Raw genomic sequence first — 12,481 nt, 5'->3', positions numbered from 1 at the left:
TGGAGTTGAGGTAGAAGATCAGCCATGACCTTATTGAATGGTGGGTCAGGCTCGAAGGGCCAAGTGGCCTACTCCTGCTCCTATTTCTGATTTTTTAAATCTAGGATGGGAAGACTGAGTTCAGCAGTTATAGGATCCAGGCAGAGAACAAGGAGCAGATGGGGAGACTGATGTGGATTTCAGCACAGTGATGATGTAGGGGGAGGGAGCTTAACAGCAGCAACAACAGCAGAATCCAACCCTGCAGTCACTTGTGATCTTGCTGATGTTTCAGCAGCTGGGATGATGGAGTGAATCCCTTCCCACACACGGAGCAGGTGAACAGTCATTCCGAGTGTGAACTCGCTGATGTTTCTGCAGGTGGGATGATGGAGTGAATCTCTTCCCACACACGGAGCAGGTGAACGGTCTCGCCCCAGTGTTAACTCGCTGGTGTGTCAGCAGGTGGTATGATGGAGTAAATCCCTTCCCGCACACAGAGCAGATGAACAGACTCTCCCCAGTGTGAACTCGCTGGTGTTTAGGCAGTGGGATGATGGAGTGAATCCCTTCCCACACACGGAGCAGGTGAACAGCCTCTCCCCAATGTGAGTGCGCCGATGCATTTCATTTCATTTCAATTTTATTTTATTACATAACTAAATACAAGAAGTGAAATCTAGTCAGTGAAATGCTTTTTTCTTGACGAGCCGAGAGCACCAAGCAGCAAGAACACTTAGCTGCCTGGTACGCACGGAGCCCGCAAGGACGGCAGCCATCTTCATCGGCGCCATCACAAAACAACACATACCGACATATACACGCATACATACTTTAAATATAAATAAAGCAAACATAACATAAATAAAAGACATAAAAAAGACAGCACATAAAATGAACAAGCAATAATGTAAAAAAAGTAATTTCTACAGTAATTACATTGATACTTCCAGCTCAGACGGGTAATTGAATCCCTTCCCACTGTCTCCACATTTCCACGGTTTCTCCATGGAGTGGGTGTCTCTCCAGGATGGACGATCGGTTGTAGCCTCGTCCACACACGGAACAACTGTACTGTGGCGGAGACCACATAGGGACAATAACACAATTCACAACGTATAGCCAATGTTGTTATATGTACCTAAACACAATTCACTATGTATAGCCAATGTTGTTGTATGTACGTACTGGGTTGGGTTATCGGGGCAGGGTCCCTTTAAGAGCGTCGGTAGCGTGATGACGTCATGCGTCAGTAGCGTGATGACGTCATAGCCCTGCAACGAGGCTGAGACCCTCAGTCCTCATGGAGAGTGAATAAAGTAACACACATTTTGCCTTTGCTGCAACAAAAGTCTGAGAACCTGTTGATTTCTAGCGACCCCAACATTGGTGATCCCGCTGCTCTTTTGGACGATTCCAAAGACCTCATCCGAAATGGCGACGAATGCCGTTTCCATCAAACTACCCGAATTTTGGGAACGACAGGCTGCCGCTTGGTTCGCCCAGGCCGAGGCTCAATTTGCACTCCGGGACATCACCGCGGACGACACGAGGTACTACTACGTCGTCTCTGCTCTCGGCAGCTCCACCGTGGCCAGAGTCGTGAGCCTGCTCGAGAACCCCCCCAGAGCTCAACAAATTCGAAATGCTGAAAACGCACTTCTTAGAAACTTTTGGACTCACCGAAGCCGAGCGCGCATGCTGGCTTCTCTCTCTACCCGGGCTTGGCAACTCCAAGCCCTTGGAGCTGATGGACCACATGCTGGCCCTCCTGGGCACACACAGGCCGTGCTTCCTCTTCAAGGAACTGTTCCTTCAACAGCTGGCAGGTCAGGTACAGTCGGCTTTAGCCAACTCTTCCAGTACCGATTTCCGCGACCTGGCCAAGGAGGCCAACAAATTTTTCTCCGCCGGGCAACAGTGCTGCACGGCCACGCGGAGCCCTGCCCCCACCGATACAGCCCAACGGTGGCAGCCCCCAAGCCTTTGCTTCTACCATGCGCAGTTCGGCCCCAAAGCCAGGAAGTGCCGGCCCCCGTGCAGTTTTCCGGTGTTGGAACAAATGAAAGACCACTCGTCGGCTGCTATGGCTGTCGGCCGTTCAGGCAGGTTGTTATTTATTACGGACACCGACTCCAGACATCGCTTTCTTTGTGACACGGGTGCCCAGGTGAGCATCCTGCCCGCGTCAACCATAGACATGCAAGGGGGGAACCATGGCCCCATCCTCGAAGCCGCCAACGGCAGTTCCATCCGCACCTTCGGGAAATGGAGCGTGGCGCTTTGTTTTGGCGGGCAGCGGTTCACCTGGGACTTTGTCACGGCAAAAGTGTCCACCCCCCTTCTCGGCGCTGACTTCCTCTGCGCCAATGGCCTTTTGGTGGACATCAAGAACCGACATCTCATCAACGCTGAGACTTTCAGCTCGCTCCCATGTTCCCTCAGCAGGTCCAGCATGACGAAGTTGTCCAGCGTACTCTCGGCCTCCAATGAGTTTTCCTGCCTCCTCGCCGAGTTCCCAGACCTCACGAAGCCCACATTCTCGTCCGCTGCCACCAAACATGGGGTAGAACACCACATCTCGACCACCGGTCCACCCGTCTACACCCGCGCTCGGCGCCTCAACCCGGGGAAACTCGCCATCGCTAAAGCCGAGTTCGACACCATGGAGCGCCTCGGCATCATCCGCCAGTTGAACAGTCCGTGGGCCTCGCCCCTCCACATCGCTCCGAAACCAGGTGGCGGGTGGCGCCCGTGCGGCGATTACCGGCACCTCAATGATGCTACGACCCCCGATCGCTACCCGATTCCACATATCCAGGACTTTTCCGCCCGCCTGGCCGGGAAAGTGGTATTCTCGAACGTGGACCTCGTCCAGGGTTACCACCAGGTCCCTGTCCGGCCGCAGGACATCCCGAAAACCGCGGTGATCACCCCGTTCGGGCTGTTCGAATTCCTCCGCATGCCATTCGGCCTCAAAAACGTCGCCCAGGCTTTTCAACGCCTAATGGACACCGTGTTACAGGACCTGACATTCCTGTTCGTACACCTGGACAACATCCTCATCGCCAGCGCCTCCAGGTCTGAGCATGTGTCGTACCTTCGGACTCTCTTCCAACGCTTCAGCCAGCATGGCCTAATTGTCAACCCGGCCAAGTGCCAGTTCGGGCTGTCCTTGATCGACTTTCTCGGGCACCGCATCACAAAGGACGGGGCGGTGCCACTGCCATCAAAAGTGGAGGCCGTGATGGACTTCCCGCGACCCCTCACCGTGAAGGCCCTGCAGGAGTTTTTGGGCATGGTGAACTTTTACCATCGCTTCGTCCCCCGAGCAGCCCATCTTATGCGGCCCCTTTACAAGGTCCTCAAAGGCAAGCCCGACAAGCTCGCCGTCGACTGGTCCGAGGAGATGGCCAATTCTTTCAGGGACACGAATAGGGCCCTGGCTAACGCGACCATGCTGTCGCATCCGTTACCTGATGCGCCGATCGCTCTCACCACCGACGCCTCGGACTATGCGGTCGGCGCCGTCCACGAACAGTGGGTCAACGGCACCTGGCAACCGCTCGCCTTCTTCAGCCGGCAGCTCTGCCCCAACGAGTGGAAGTACAGCAACTTCGATCGTGAGCTTCTCGGCCTCTACCTCGCCGTCCGACACTTCCGTTTCCAATTGGAGGCTCGCCCGTTCATAGCGTTCGTGGACCACAAACCATTGGCCTTCGCCATGGCCAAAGCTTCCGAGCCATGGTCGGTCCGTCAGCAACGCCAGCTGGCCTTCATCTCAGAGTTTACAATGGACATCCAGCATGTGGCTGGGAAAGACAACCCCATCGCCGACTGTCTCTCCCGAGCCGTCGCCAGCGCCGTACACCTCGGCATCGACTACACCCGCATGGCGGCCGACCAGGAATCCGACCCGGACGTCCAGGCCGACAGGTCACGGGCCTTCAACTAGCGGACGTCGCATTCGACGATGCCGGCACCACACGCCTGTGCAACGTCTCCGTTGGGCACCACGTCCCATCGTGCCCGACGGGACGGGTGGAGACGGCAAGTTTTCGATGCCATCCATAATCTTTCCCACCCGGGCGGGAAGCCGTCACAGAAGCAGGTGGTGGATAAGTTCGTCTGGCATGGGCTCAGGAAAGACGTTCGTGACTGGGCCAGCACCTGCGTGGTATGCCAATGCTCGAAAGTGCATTGCCATACTAAGGCCCCGTTGGCGCCTTTCGCGGTGCCCGAGAGGCGGTTCGACCATGTTAACGTGGACCTGGTGGGGCCCCTGCCGCCCTTCCGCGGGTTCATCCACCTCCTCACAATGGTCGACAGAACCACCCGACGGCCGGAAGCCGTCCCGCTGTCTTCAACGACGTCCGCCGATGTGGCTCGGGCATTCATCAGCACTTGGGTCGCCCGGTTCGGCGCCCCATCTGACATTTCCTCCGACCGGGGGTCCAGTTCATGTCGGAGCTCTGGAACGCTGTCGCCCGAGGCCTCGGGTTGAGGTTCCACCGCACCACAGCATACCACCCTGAGGCTAACGGACTGTGCGAACGGTTTCATCGCTCCATGAAGGCCGCGCTCCGGGCCAGCCTCCGGGATGATACTTGGATCGACAGACTCCCGTGGGTTATGCTGGGACATAGATACACAGAAAAAAGGAGCAGAAGTAGGCCATTCGGCCCTTCGAGCCTGCTCCACCATTCAATGAGATCATGGCTGATCATTCAAATTCAGTACCCTGTCCCTGCCTTCTCCCCATATCCCTTGATCCCTTTAGCCTTAAGAAATATATCCAACACTTTCTTGAATATATTTAATGAACTGGCATCCACCGCCCTCTGTGGCAGAGAATTCCACAGGTTCACCACTCTCTGGGTGAAGAAAATCCTCCTCATTTCAGTCCTAAATGGCTTACCCCTTATCCTTAGACTCTGACCCCTGGTTCTGGACTGCCCGGCCATCAGAAACATCCTTCCTGCATCTAGTCTGTTCAGGCCTGACAGAATTGTATAGGTTCCGATGAGATCCCCTCTCAATCTTCTAAAATCCAATGAGTATAAGCCCAATCGACACAATCTCTCCTCATACGTCATTCCTGCCATCCCAGGTATCAGCCTGGTGAATCTTCGCTGCACTCCATCCATGGCAAGAACGTCCTTCCTCAGGTAAGGCGACCAAAACTGCACACAATACTCAAGGTGCGGTCTCACCAAGGCCCCGTACAACTGTAGCAAGACATCCTTGTTCCTGTACCCGAACCCTCTCGCTACGAAGGCCAACATACCATTTGCCTTCTTAACCGCCTGCTGCACCTGCATGCTTACCTTCAGCAACTGGTGCACAAGAACACCCAGGTCTCTTTGCACTTCACCTTCTCCCAATCTATTGCCATTCAAATAATAATCTGCCTTCCTGTTTTTGCCACCAAAGTGGATAAACTCACATTTATCCACATTATATAGTGCATTTGCCATGTTTCTGCCAAATCACCCAACCTGTCCAAATCGTACTGGAGTTTCACGACATCCTCCTCACAGCATACCCTCCCACCCAGCTGTGTGTCATCTGCAAATTTGGAGATATTATATCCAATTCCCTCGTCCAGATCATTAATATATATTGTGAACAGCTGGGGTCCTAGGGCCGATCCTTGCGGTACCCCACTAGTCACTGCCTGCCACTCGGAAAACGACCCGTTTATTCCAACTCTTTGCTTTCTGTCCGCCAACCAGTTCTCTATCCAAGTCAATACCTTGCCCCTAATCCCTTGTGCCTTAATTTTGCACGATAATCTCTTATGTGGGACCTTATCGAAAGTCTTCTGAAAGTCCAAGTACACCACATCCACTGGTTCTCCCCTATCTATTTTACCAGTTACATCCTCAAAAAATTCCAGTAGATTAGTCAAGCATGATTTACCTTTTGTAAATCCATGTTGACTTTGTCCAATCCTGTCACTGCATTCCAAGTGCTCTGCTATTACATCTTTTATAATGGACTCCAGCATTTTCCCCACTACCGATGTCAGGCTTACTGGTCTATATTTCCCCGGTTTTTCTCTACCACCTTTTTTGAATGTGGGGTAACATTAGCTACCCTCCAATCCATGGGTACTGTTCCAGAGTCTATCGAGTTCTGAAAGATGACCAGCAATGCATCTACTGTTTCTAGGGCCACTTCCTTAAGTACCCTGGGATGTAGATTATCAGGCCCTGGGGATTTATCGGCCTTCCGTCCCATCAATTTTCCTAACACCATTTCCCTACAAATACTGATTTCTTTCAGTTCCACCCTTTCATCAGACCCTATATTCCCCGGCATCTCTGGGAGGATATTTGTGTCCTCCTTTGTGAAGGCAGAACCAAAATATGTATTTAGTTGGTCTGCCATTCCTTTGTTCCCCATTATAAATTCCCCTGATTCTGACTGCAAGGGACCTACGCTTGACTTCACCAATCTTTTTCTCTTCACAAAGCTTTTACAGTCAGTTTTTATGTTCCCTGAAAGCTTACTCTCATATTCTATTTTCCCTTTCTTAATTAATCCCTTTGTCCTCCATTGTTGAATCTTAAACTGCTCTTAATGAATAATTCAATCATATTATGATCGCTCCGACCCAAGGGGCCTCGTACAACAAGATTGCTATTTAATCCTTTCTCGTTACATAATACCCAGTCTAAGATGGCCTGAGCTCTGGTTGGTTCCTCGACATATTGGTCCAGGAAACCTTCCCATAAACACTCAGGACCGCCCCCAAGGAGGACCTCCAGTCCTCGTCCGCCGAGCTCGTCTACGGACAGCCGCTGCAGGTTCCCGGGGATTTCGTCCCCAACGCAACGGAACCTTGGTCCGCAGCCCGGCAGCGGTCCGACCTTCAGGACAACGCCAAGGTTTTCGCGCCGGTGCCCACGTCGCAGCATGGCCTCCCACAGTCCAACGTTCCGCTCGACTTTCGTGCGGCGGAGTACGTTTTCGTCCACCACGACCTCTTCAGCCACCCTACAATGGAGCATTCTGCGTCCTCGAAACTGGGGACAAGACCTACGCAGTGGATGTCGGCGGTAAGCCGGACTGCATTTCTGTGGACCATCTTAAGCCGGCCCACCTGGATCTGGACCGACCCGTTGAGTTGGCACAGCCCCCGAGGCGGGGCCGACCTCCGGTTTCTGCACCCTCAGTCCACCACCGAGTGCCCGAGGTCCCTCCTCCGACGAACCCCCCGGTCCCCACCCCGGAATTGAGGAGCCGTTCCGACCGTGTGATCCGGCCCCCCAACAACTGACATTGCCAGTGCTAGTGAATTCTGGGGGGACGTATGTGGCGGAGACCACATCGGGACAATAACACATTCACTATGTATAGCCAATGTTGTTATATGTACGTACTGGGTTGGGTTATCGGGGCAGGGTCCCTTTAAGAGCGTCGGTAGCGTGATGACGTCATAGCCCTGCAACGAGGCTGAGACCCTCAGTCCTCATGGAGAGTGAATAAAGTAACATACTTGCCTTTCCTGCAACAAAAGTCTCAGAGCCTGTTGATTTCTAGCGACCCCAACAGTAGGGTTTCTCCCCGCTGTGAACGGTGCGATGATTTTCAGGTGGTGTTACTGTGTGCACGGCCATCCTGTGGGGTCAGTGCCCTCCCTGCACCTGGTGCCAGGTTACTGACGTCACACAGACCCCGTTGCCAGGTTATTGACGTCACAAAGCCCGCGTTGCCGGGTACATGACGTCACTGCCGCTGAGGCGGTTTAACGGCCGCGAGATTTAAATCCGGAGCAACACGACCCCGCCTCCGACAGCGAAAATGGGCGGGGCGTGGGTCGCTGCACCGGGCCCCGAATGGTGGTGCGCTGTCAATCAGCTTTGTTCAGCCAATAGCAGCGGCGGATAACACCGATGCTGTGCGCGCTGTGAGGCCGCACTGCGCATGTATTGGGTCCCCGGATGAAGGCGGTTATTGAAGGAAAACAGAATGGCGGAAAGTGCGGTGGTGACTCCGAGAGAGCGGAGCTGGAATGGATTGGCCGGAGGATCGTCACCGCCTGGACCCGCGGCCTAGGGGGCTGAGGGTGAGTGTCCCGGGACTGAGTCGCTGCGGGCGCAGTCGGGGAGGGGATAAGCGGGGCTGAGAGTTAGCCGGACCCTCATCCTCCCTAAAGTGCGGGGCCCAGACTCGGCCCCCAGACTCCAGCTGTGACTGAAGCAGTTTGATCTAGGCTCAGCACAGCGGCCGGACTCTTGTCCTCTCCGCCCGCCCCGGGAGTGTTTGATGGGACAGTTCTACACTGTACAGTGTACCCTCTCTCTCTCCCTCCCCCCTGTCTCTGTAATTGAAGCAGAGTGGTTATTTCGTAAATTTATCTGAAATTTTAGAGCAATTGACAAGCGATTCCTGCTGATCTGCGCGTATTTCCATATAGGACACAGATGGTTCGGGGGAGCAGAGCTCTCGGTCATGTTGAATTAATGCTAAACTTGTTATTGTAGAGACCGCCTAGCAGTGGAAGGAAACTATGTCAGCAAAAGTATAAAAAGTGTAAAATACATATCCTAATCATGGGAGATTTTAACTACACCAAGTGATCTGTCGAAGAGGTAGGGAAAGCGGAAAAGGGAATGGAGTATTTACAGTGTGTTCAGCACTCCTTTCTTACCCAGTACGTAAGAAGCCCAACCAGAGAGCAATCACTGACGGATCTACAATGGGAAATGAACCAGAGCGGTTAAGAGAAGTAAGCTTGGGTGAAAATCTACACTATCGATCACAACATAATGATTGAGAAAAACAAAACTAGTAATACGATTGTGAAAAAGTTGATTTTGAGGTGTTGACAATGGAACTAGGGAAGATAAACATGGAACAGAAGAGACAGACAAAGAGAGAGAACGGCAGTGGGAAATATTTAAAAAGGTGAGCAATAGAGTTCAGGAGAATTATATTCCACTACAAAACAAGAACAAACTAGCCAATAATAAAACACCAGGGATGAATAAAGAGATGAGGGTAAAATGGATACTGAAGAAAAATGCTGAGTATAGTGAAAATAAAGGAGAGGATGACAAAAGGTAATTGGAAGAGGCTGGGAAAGAATAAGAAAAACAATTAGGAAGGTGAAAAGGAACTGCAAAATTTAATTATCAAGGAATATAAAAAGAAATAGTGAAGTATTGTACAGGCACATAAATAATAGGAAATTCAGGATAGGGACAGAGCCACAAAAGGATCACAAGACAAACCAACATGTAATGACAGCGAAATGGCAGAAATATTGGATACAAAAGCCTGACCTGCTGAGTATTTGCAGCGCCTGACTGGCTGAGTATTTCCAGCATTTTTTGTTTCTGTTTCAGAAATATTGTACAGTTACTTTGCCTCAGTTTTTACTAGGTAGATGAAAAAGGTGAACATGACATTGGAAGAAGGGATGAGAAGAGAGATCAAGACATATAAAATAGAAAGGGTGAAATAATTAATAAACTAGCAAAAGTTAGAGTGATAGATATGCAAAGCAGAGAAGGTATTTTAAACATGTATAGAACCTTGGTTAGACCACACATGGAGATCTAAAAGCTTTCCCACCACCAAGGTTAAGCTGACTGGCCTGTAATTGCCAGGTTTATCCTTCTCTCCTTGTTTGAACCAGGGTGTAACATTTGCAATCCTCCAGTCCTTTGGCGCCACCCCTGTAATCTAAGGAAGATTGGAAGATTGTGGTCAGCACCAACGCAATTTCTACCGTTACTCCCCACAGTAACCTCGGGTGCATCCCATCCGGACCGGGTGACCTATTCACTTTAATTACCGCCAGTCTGTCTGGTACCTCCTCTTTATCTATTTTATCTCATCCAGTATCCCAGCAATCTCCTCGTTTACCATAACTTTGACAAATCCTCTTCCTTAGTTAACGCCGATGCAACGTACTCATTTAGTACCTCAGCCATGCCTTCTGCCTCCACCAGTAGTTCTCCATTTTGGTCCCTAATAGGCCCCACCTCTCCTCTGACGACCCTTTTTCTGTTAATATGCCTAAAGAAGACCTTTTGGATTGCCGTTATGTAATTCTGTGGTGAATTCTGAAAAGACATGGTACAGCACTCGAAACAATCTTCAGCAAGGGGCTGGGTGTCAGAGGGTCAAAACTCTGACTTTTCACCCCTACCGATCTGAAGGTCTTGTGTAAAATGAATGTGGAGATTTCAAACACAGTCCTTGGTGAGAGGTCAGTTTTTTGCCAAACTAGGCCGTTTGACAGTTCAAGATTTCCACTCGGCTTTGTGTGAAGACGTGCTTCCTGACCTCACCCCTGAATGGACTGTTTATAATGTAAATATTATGCCGCCTTGTTCTGGACGCCACCACTAGAGGAAAGAGTTTCTCTGTCATTTTGACAAACTTGATTTGAGGCTTTTGATGAGGGCTGTTCAGTTGATGCTGTGTATATGGACTTTAAAAAGGCGTTTGATGAGGTACCACGTAATAGGCTTGTTAGCAACATTGAAGCCTGTGGGATAAAAGAAGCAGTAGCAGCAGGGATACAAAATTGTCTAAGGGTTAGAAAACAGAGTTGTGCTGAATGCTGTTTTTTGGACTGGAGGGGGAGGTATTCAGTGGTGTTCCCCGGGGATCAGTACCAGGGTAACTGCAGTTTTTGATATATATTCATGACCTGGATTTGGATAAAGGGCACAATTTTGAAATTTGCAACTGACTCATCTTTGAAGTGTTTAAAACAGTGAGGAAGTTAGTAATAGACTTCAAGAGGATGTAGATAGGCTGGTGGATTGGACGGACACATGGCAGATGAATTGCAACACAGAAAAGTGTGAGGTTATACAGTTTGGGAGGAAGAATGAGAAGAGACAATGCAAGCGCAATGGTACAATTTTAAAAGGGGTGCACGAACACAGACCTGGGGGGATGTTTGTGCACAAATCTTTGGTGGCAAGACAGGTTAACAAAGCAATTGTAGTTAATAAAGCCAATGGGATCCTGGGCTGTATAAATAGAGGCGTAGAGTACAAAAGCCAGGAATCGATGGTAAACCTGTATAAAACCCGAGTTTGGCCTCAGCTGCAGTATTGTGTCAATTCTGGGCACCACACTAGGAAGGACGTGAAGGCTTTGGAGAAGAGACTTGCTAGAATGGTTTCAGGGATGAGGGATTACAGTTACTTGGATAGACGGAGAAGCTGCGATTGTTCTCCTTAGAGCAGAGAAGGTTAAGAGGAGATTTGATCGAGGTGTTCTAAAATGAAGAATTGTTTAGATAGAGTAAATGGAACAACTTGTATTGATATAGCACCTTTAACATAGTAAAATGTCCCAAGGCGCTTCGCAGGAGCCGCATAAGAAGATATTGGGGCAGATGACCAAAAGCTTGGTCAAAGAGTTCGGTTTTCAGGAGCGTTTTAAACAGGCCATGAAAATGTAAACACAGCACTGGGGTTCTTTCTAGAGAGATCGAATTGCAAAGCAGCGAAGTTATGTTAAACTTGTAGATTCTGTTAGAACCTTGGTTAGACCACACTTGGTGCACTCTGTACAGTTCTAGTCTCCATATTATGAAAAGGATAGAGAGACACTGGAGAAGGTGAAACAAAGATTGACGAGAATGATACCAGAACTGAGAGGTTCTAAGTATCCAGAATGACTGACCGTGCTGGGGCTCTTTTCTCTAGAGAAGCAAAGTCCGAGGGGTTATTTATTAGAGATCTGTATAATTATGAAGGGGTTTGATCGGGTAGATGACGAAGATGTTGCCACTTGTGGGGAATCCAAAACTGGGGGTCAAAAACATAAGATAGTCACTAATAAATCCAATAAGGAGCTCAGCAGAAACCTCTTCACCCAGAGAGTAGTCAGAATGTAGAGCTTGCTGGCACATGGAGTAGTTGAGGTGAATAGCAGTGTGCCTTTAAGGGGAAGCTGGATAAGTACGAGGTAGAAAGATATAGACGGATATGATGATAGGGTGAGGTGAAGTAAGGTGGGTGGAGGCTCGTGTGGAACATGAACACCGGCTGGACCTGTTGGGCTGACTGGCCCGTTTCTGTGCTGTAAATACTATGTAATTCTACGGTGAATTCTGAAGAGACATGGTACAGCACTCGAAACAATCTTCAGCAAGGGGCTGAGGGTCACAGAGGGTCAAATCTCTGACCTTTCACCCCATCCGATCTGAAGGTCTTGTGTACAATGAATGTGGGGAGTTGAAACACAGTCCTTGGTGAGAGGTCAGATTTGTACCACACTAGGCCCTAAATCGGCAGACTGGCTGTTACGTACCGAACAAGTGCCTTCAAATCCTGTTTAAAACCTCTCTCTCTGTCACTGATCTCAATCCACCTACAATCTTAACCCGATCTCTGTTGCTCAGTCTGTTTGTGTCTCTACATGCATGTGTTTCTGTGTCCCACTATACGTGTGTTTTTGTGTGTGTTTGTATATGTGGGTATGTCTGTGTAGGTGTTTCTGCATGTGCCTCTTGTGCTGATGT

General features: G+C 50.1%; 2 long non-coding RNA genes across 2 annotated transcripts in view; one reads left to right on the top strand and one right to left on the bottom strand.

The window, feature by feature from the left end:
• Positions 1-7,660, bottom strand: part of LOC147095423 (uncharacterized) — a 31,868-nt gene extending 24,208 nt beyond the window's left edge. Inside the window, exon 1 of the long non-coding RNA XR_015074633.1 lies at positions 7,488-7,660. This is a non-coding gene — a long non-coding RNA (uncharacterized LOC147095423). The remainder of the gene's footprint in view (positions 1-7,487) is intronic.
• A 291-nt stretch (positions 7,661-7,951) lies between these two features.
• Positions 7,952-12,481, top strand: part of LOC147095422 (uncharacterized) — a 32,715-nt gene continuing 28,185 nt past the window's right edge. The window contains exon 1 of the long non-coding RNA XR_015074797.1: positions 7,952-8,053. This is a non-coding gene — a long non-coding RNA (uncharacterized LOC147095422). The remainder of the gene's footprint in view (positions 8,054-12,481) is intronic.

Source organism: Somniosus microcephalus, unplaced genomic scaffold (assembly GCF_052327205.1).
Source record: "Somniosus microcephalus isolate GS21.2 unplaced genomic scaffold, FLI_Smic_1.0 unresolved_chr1, whole genome shotgun sequence".
NCBI classification, from domain to species: domain Eukaryota; kingdom Metazoa; phylum Chordata; class Chondrichthyes; order Squaliformes; family Somniosidae; genus Somniosus; species Somniosus microcephalus.
The sequence above is the reverse complement of the archived record's forward strand: the minus strand, read 5'-3'. Positions and strand labels throughout refer to the sequence as shown.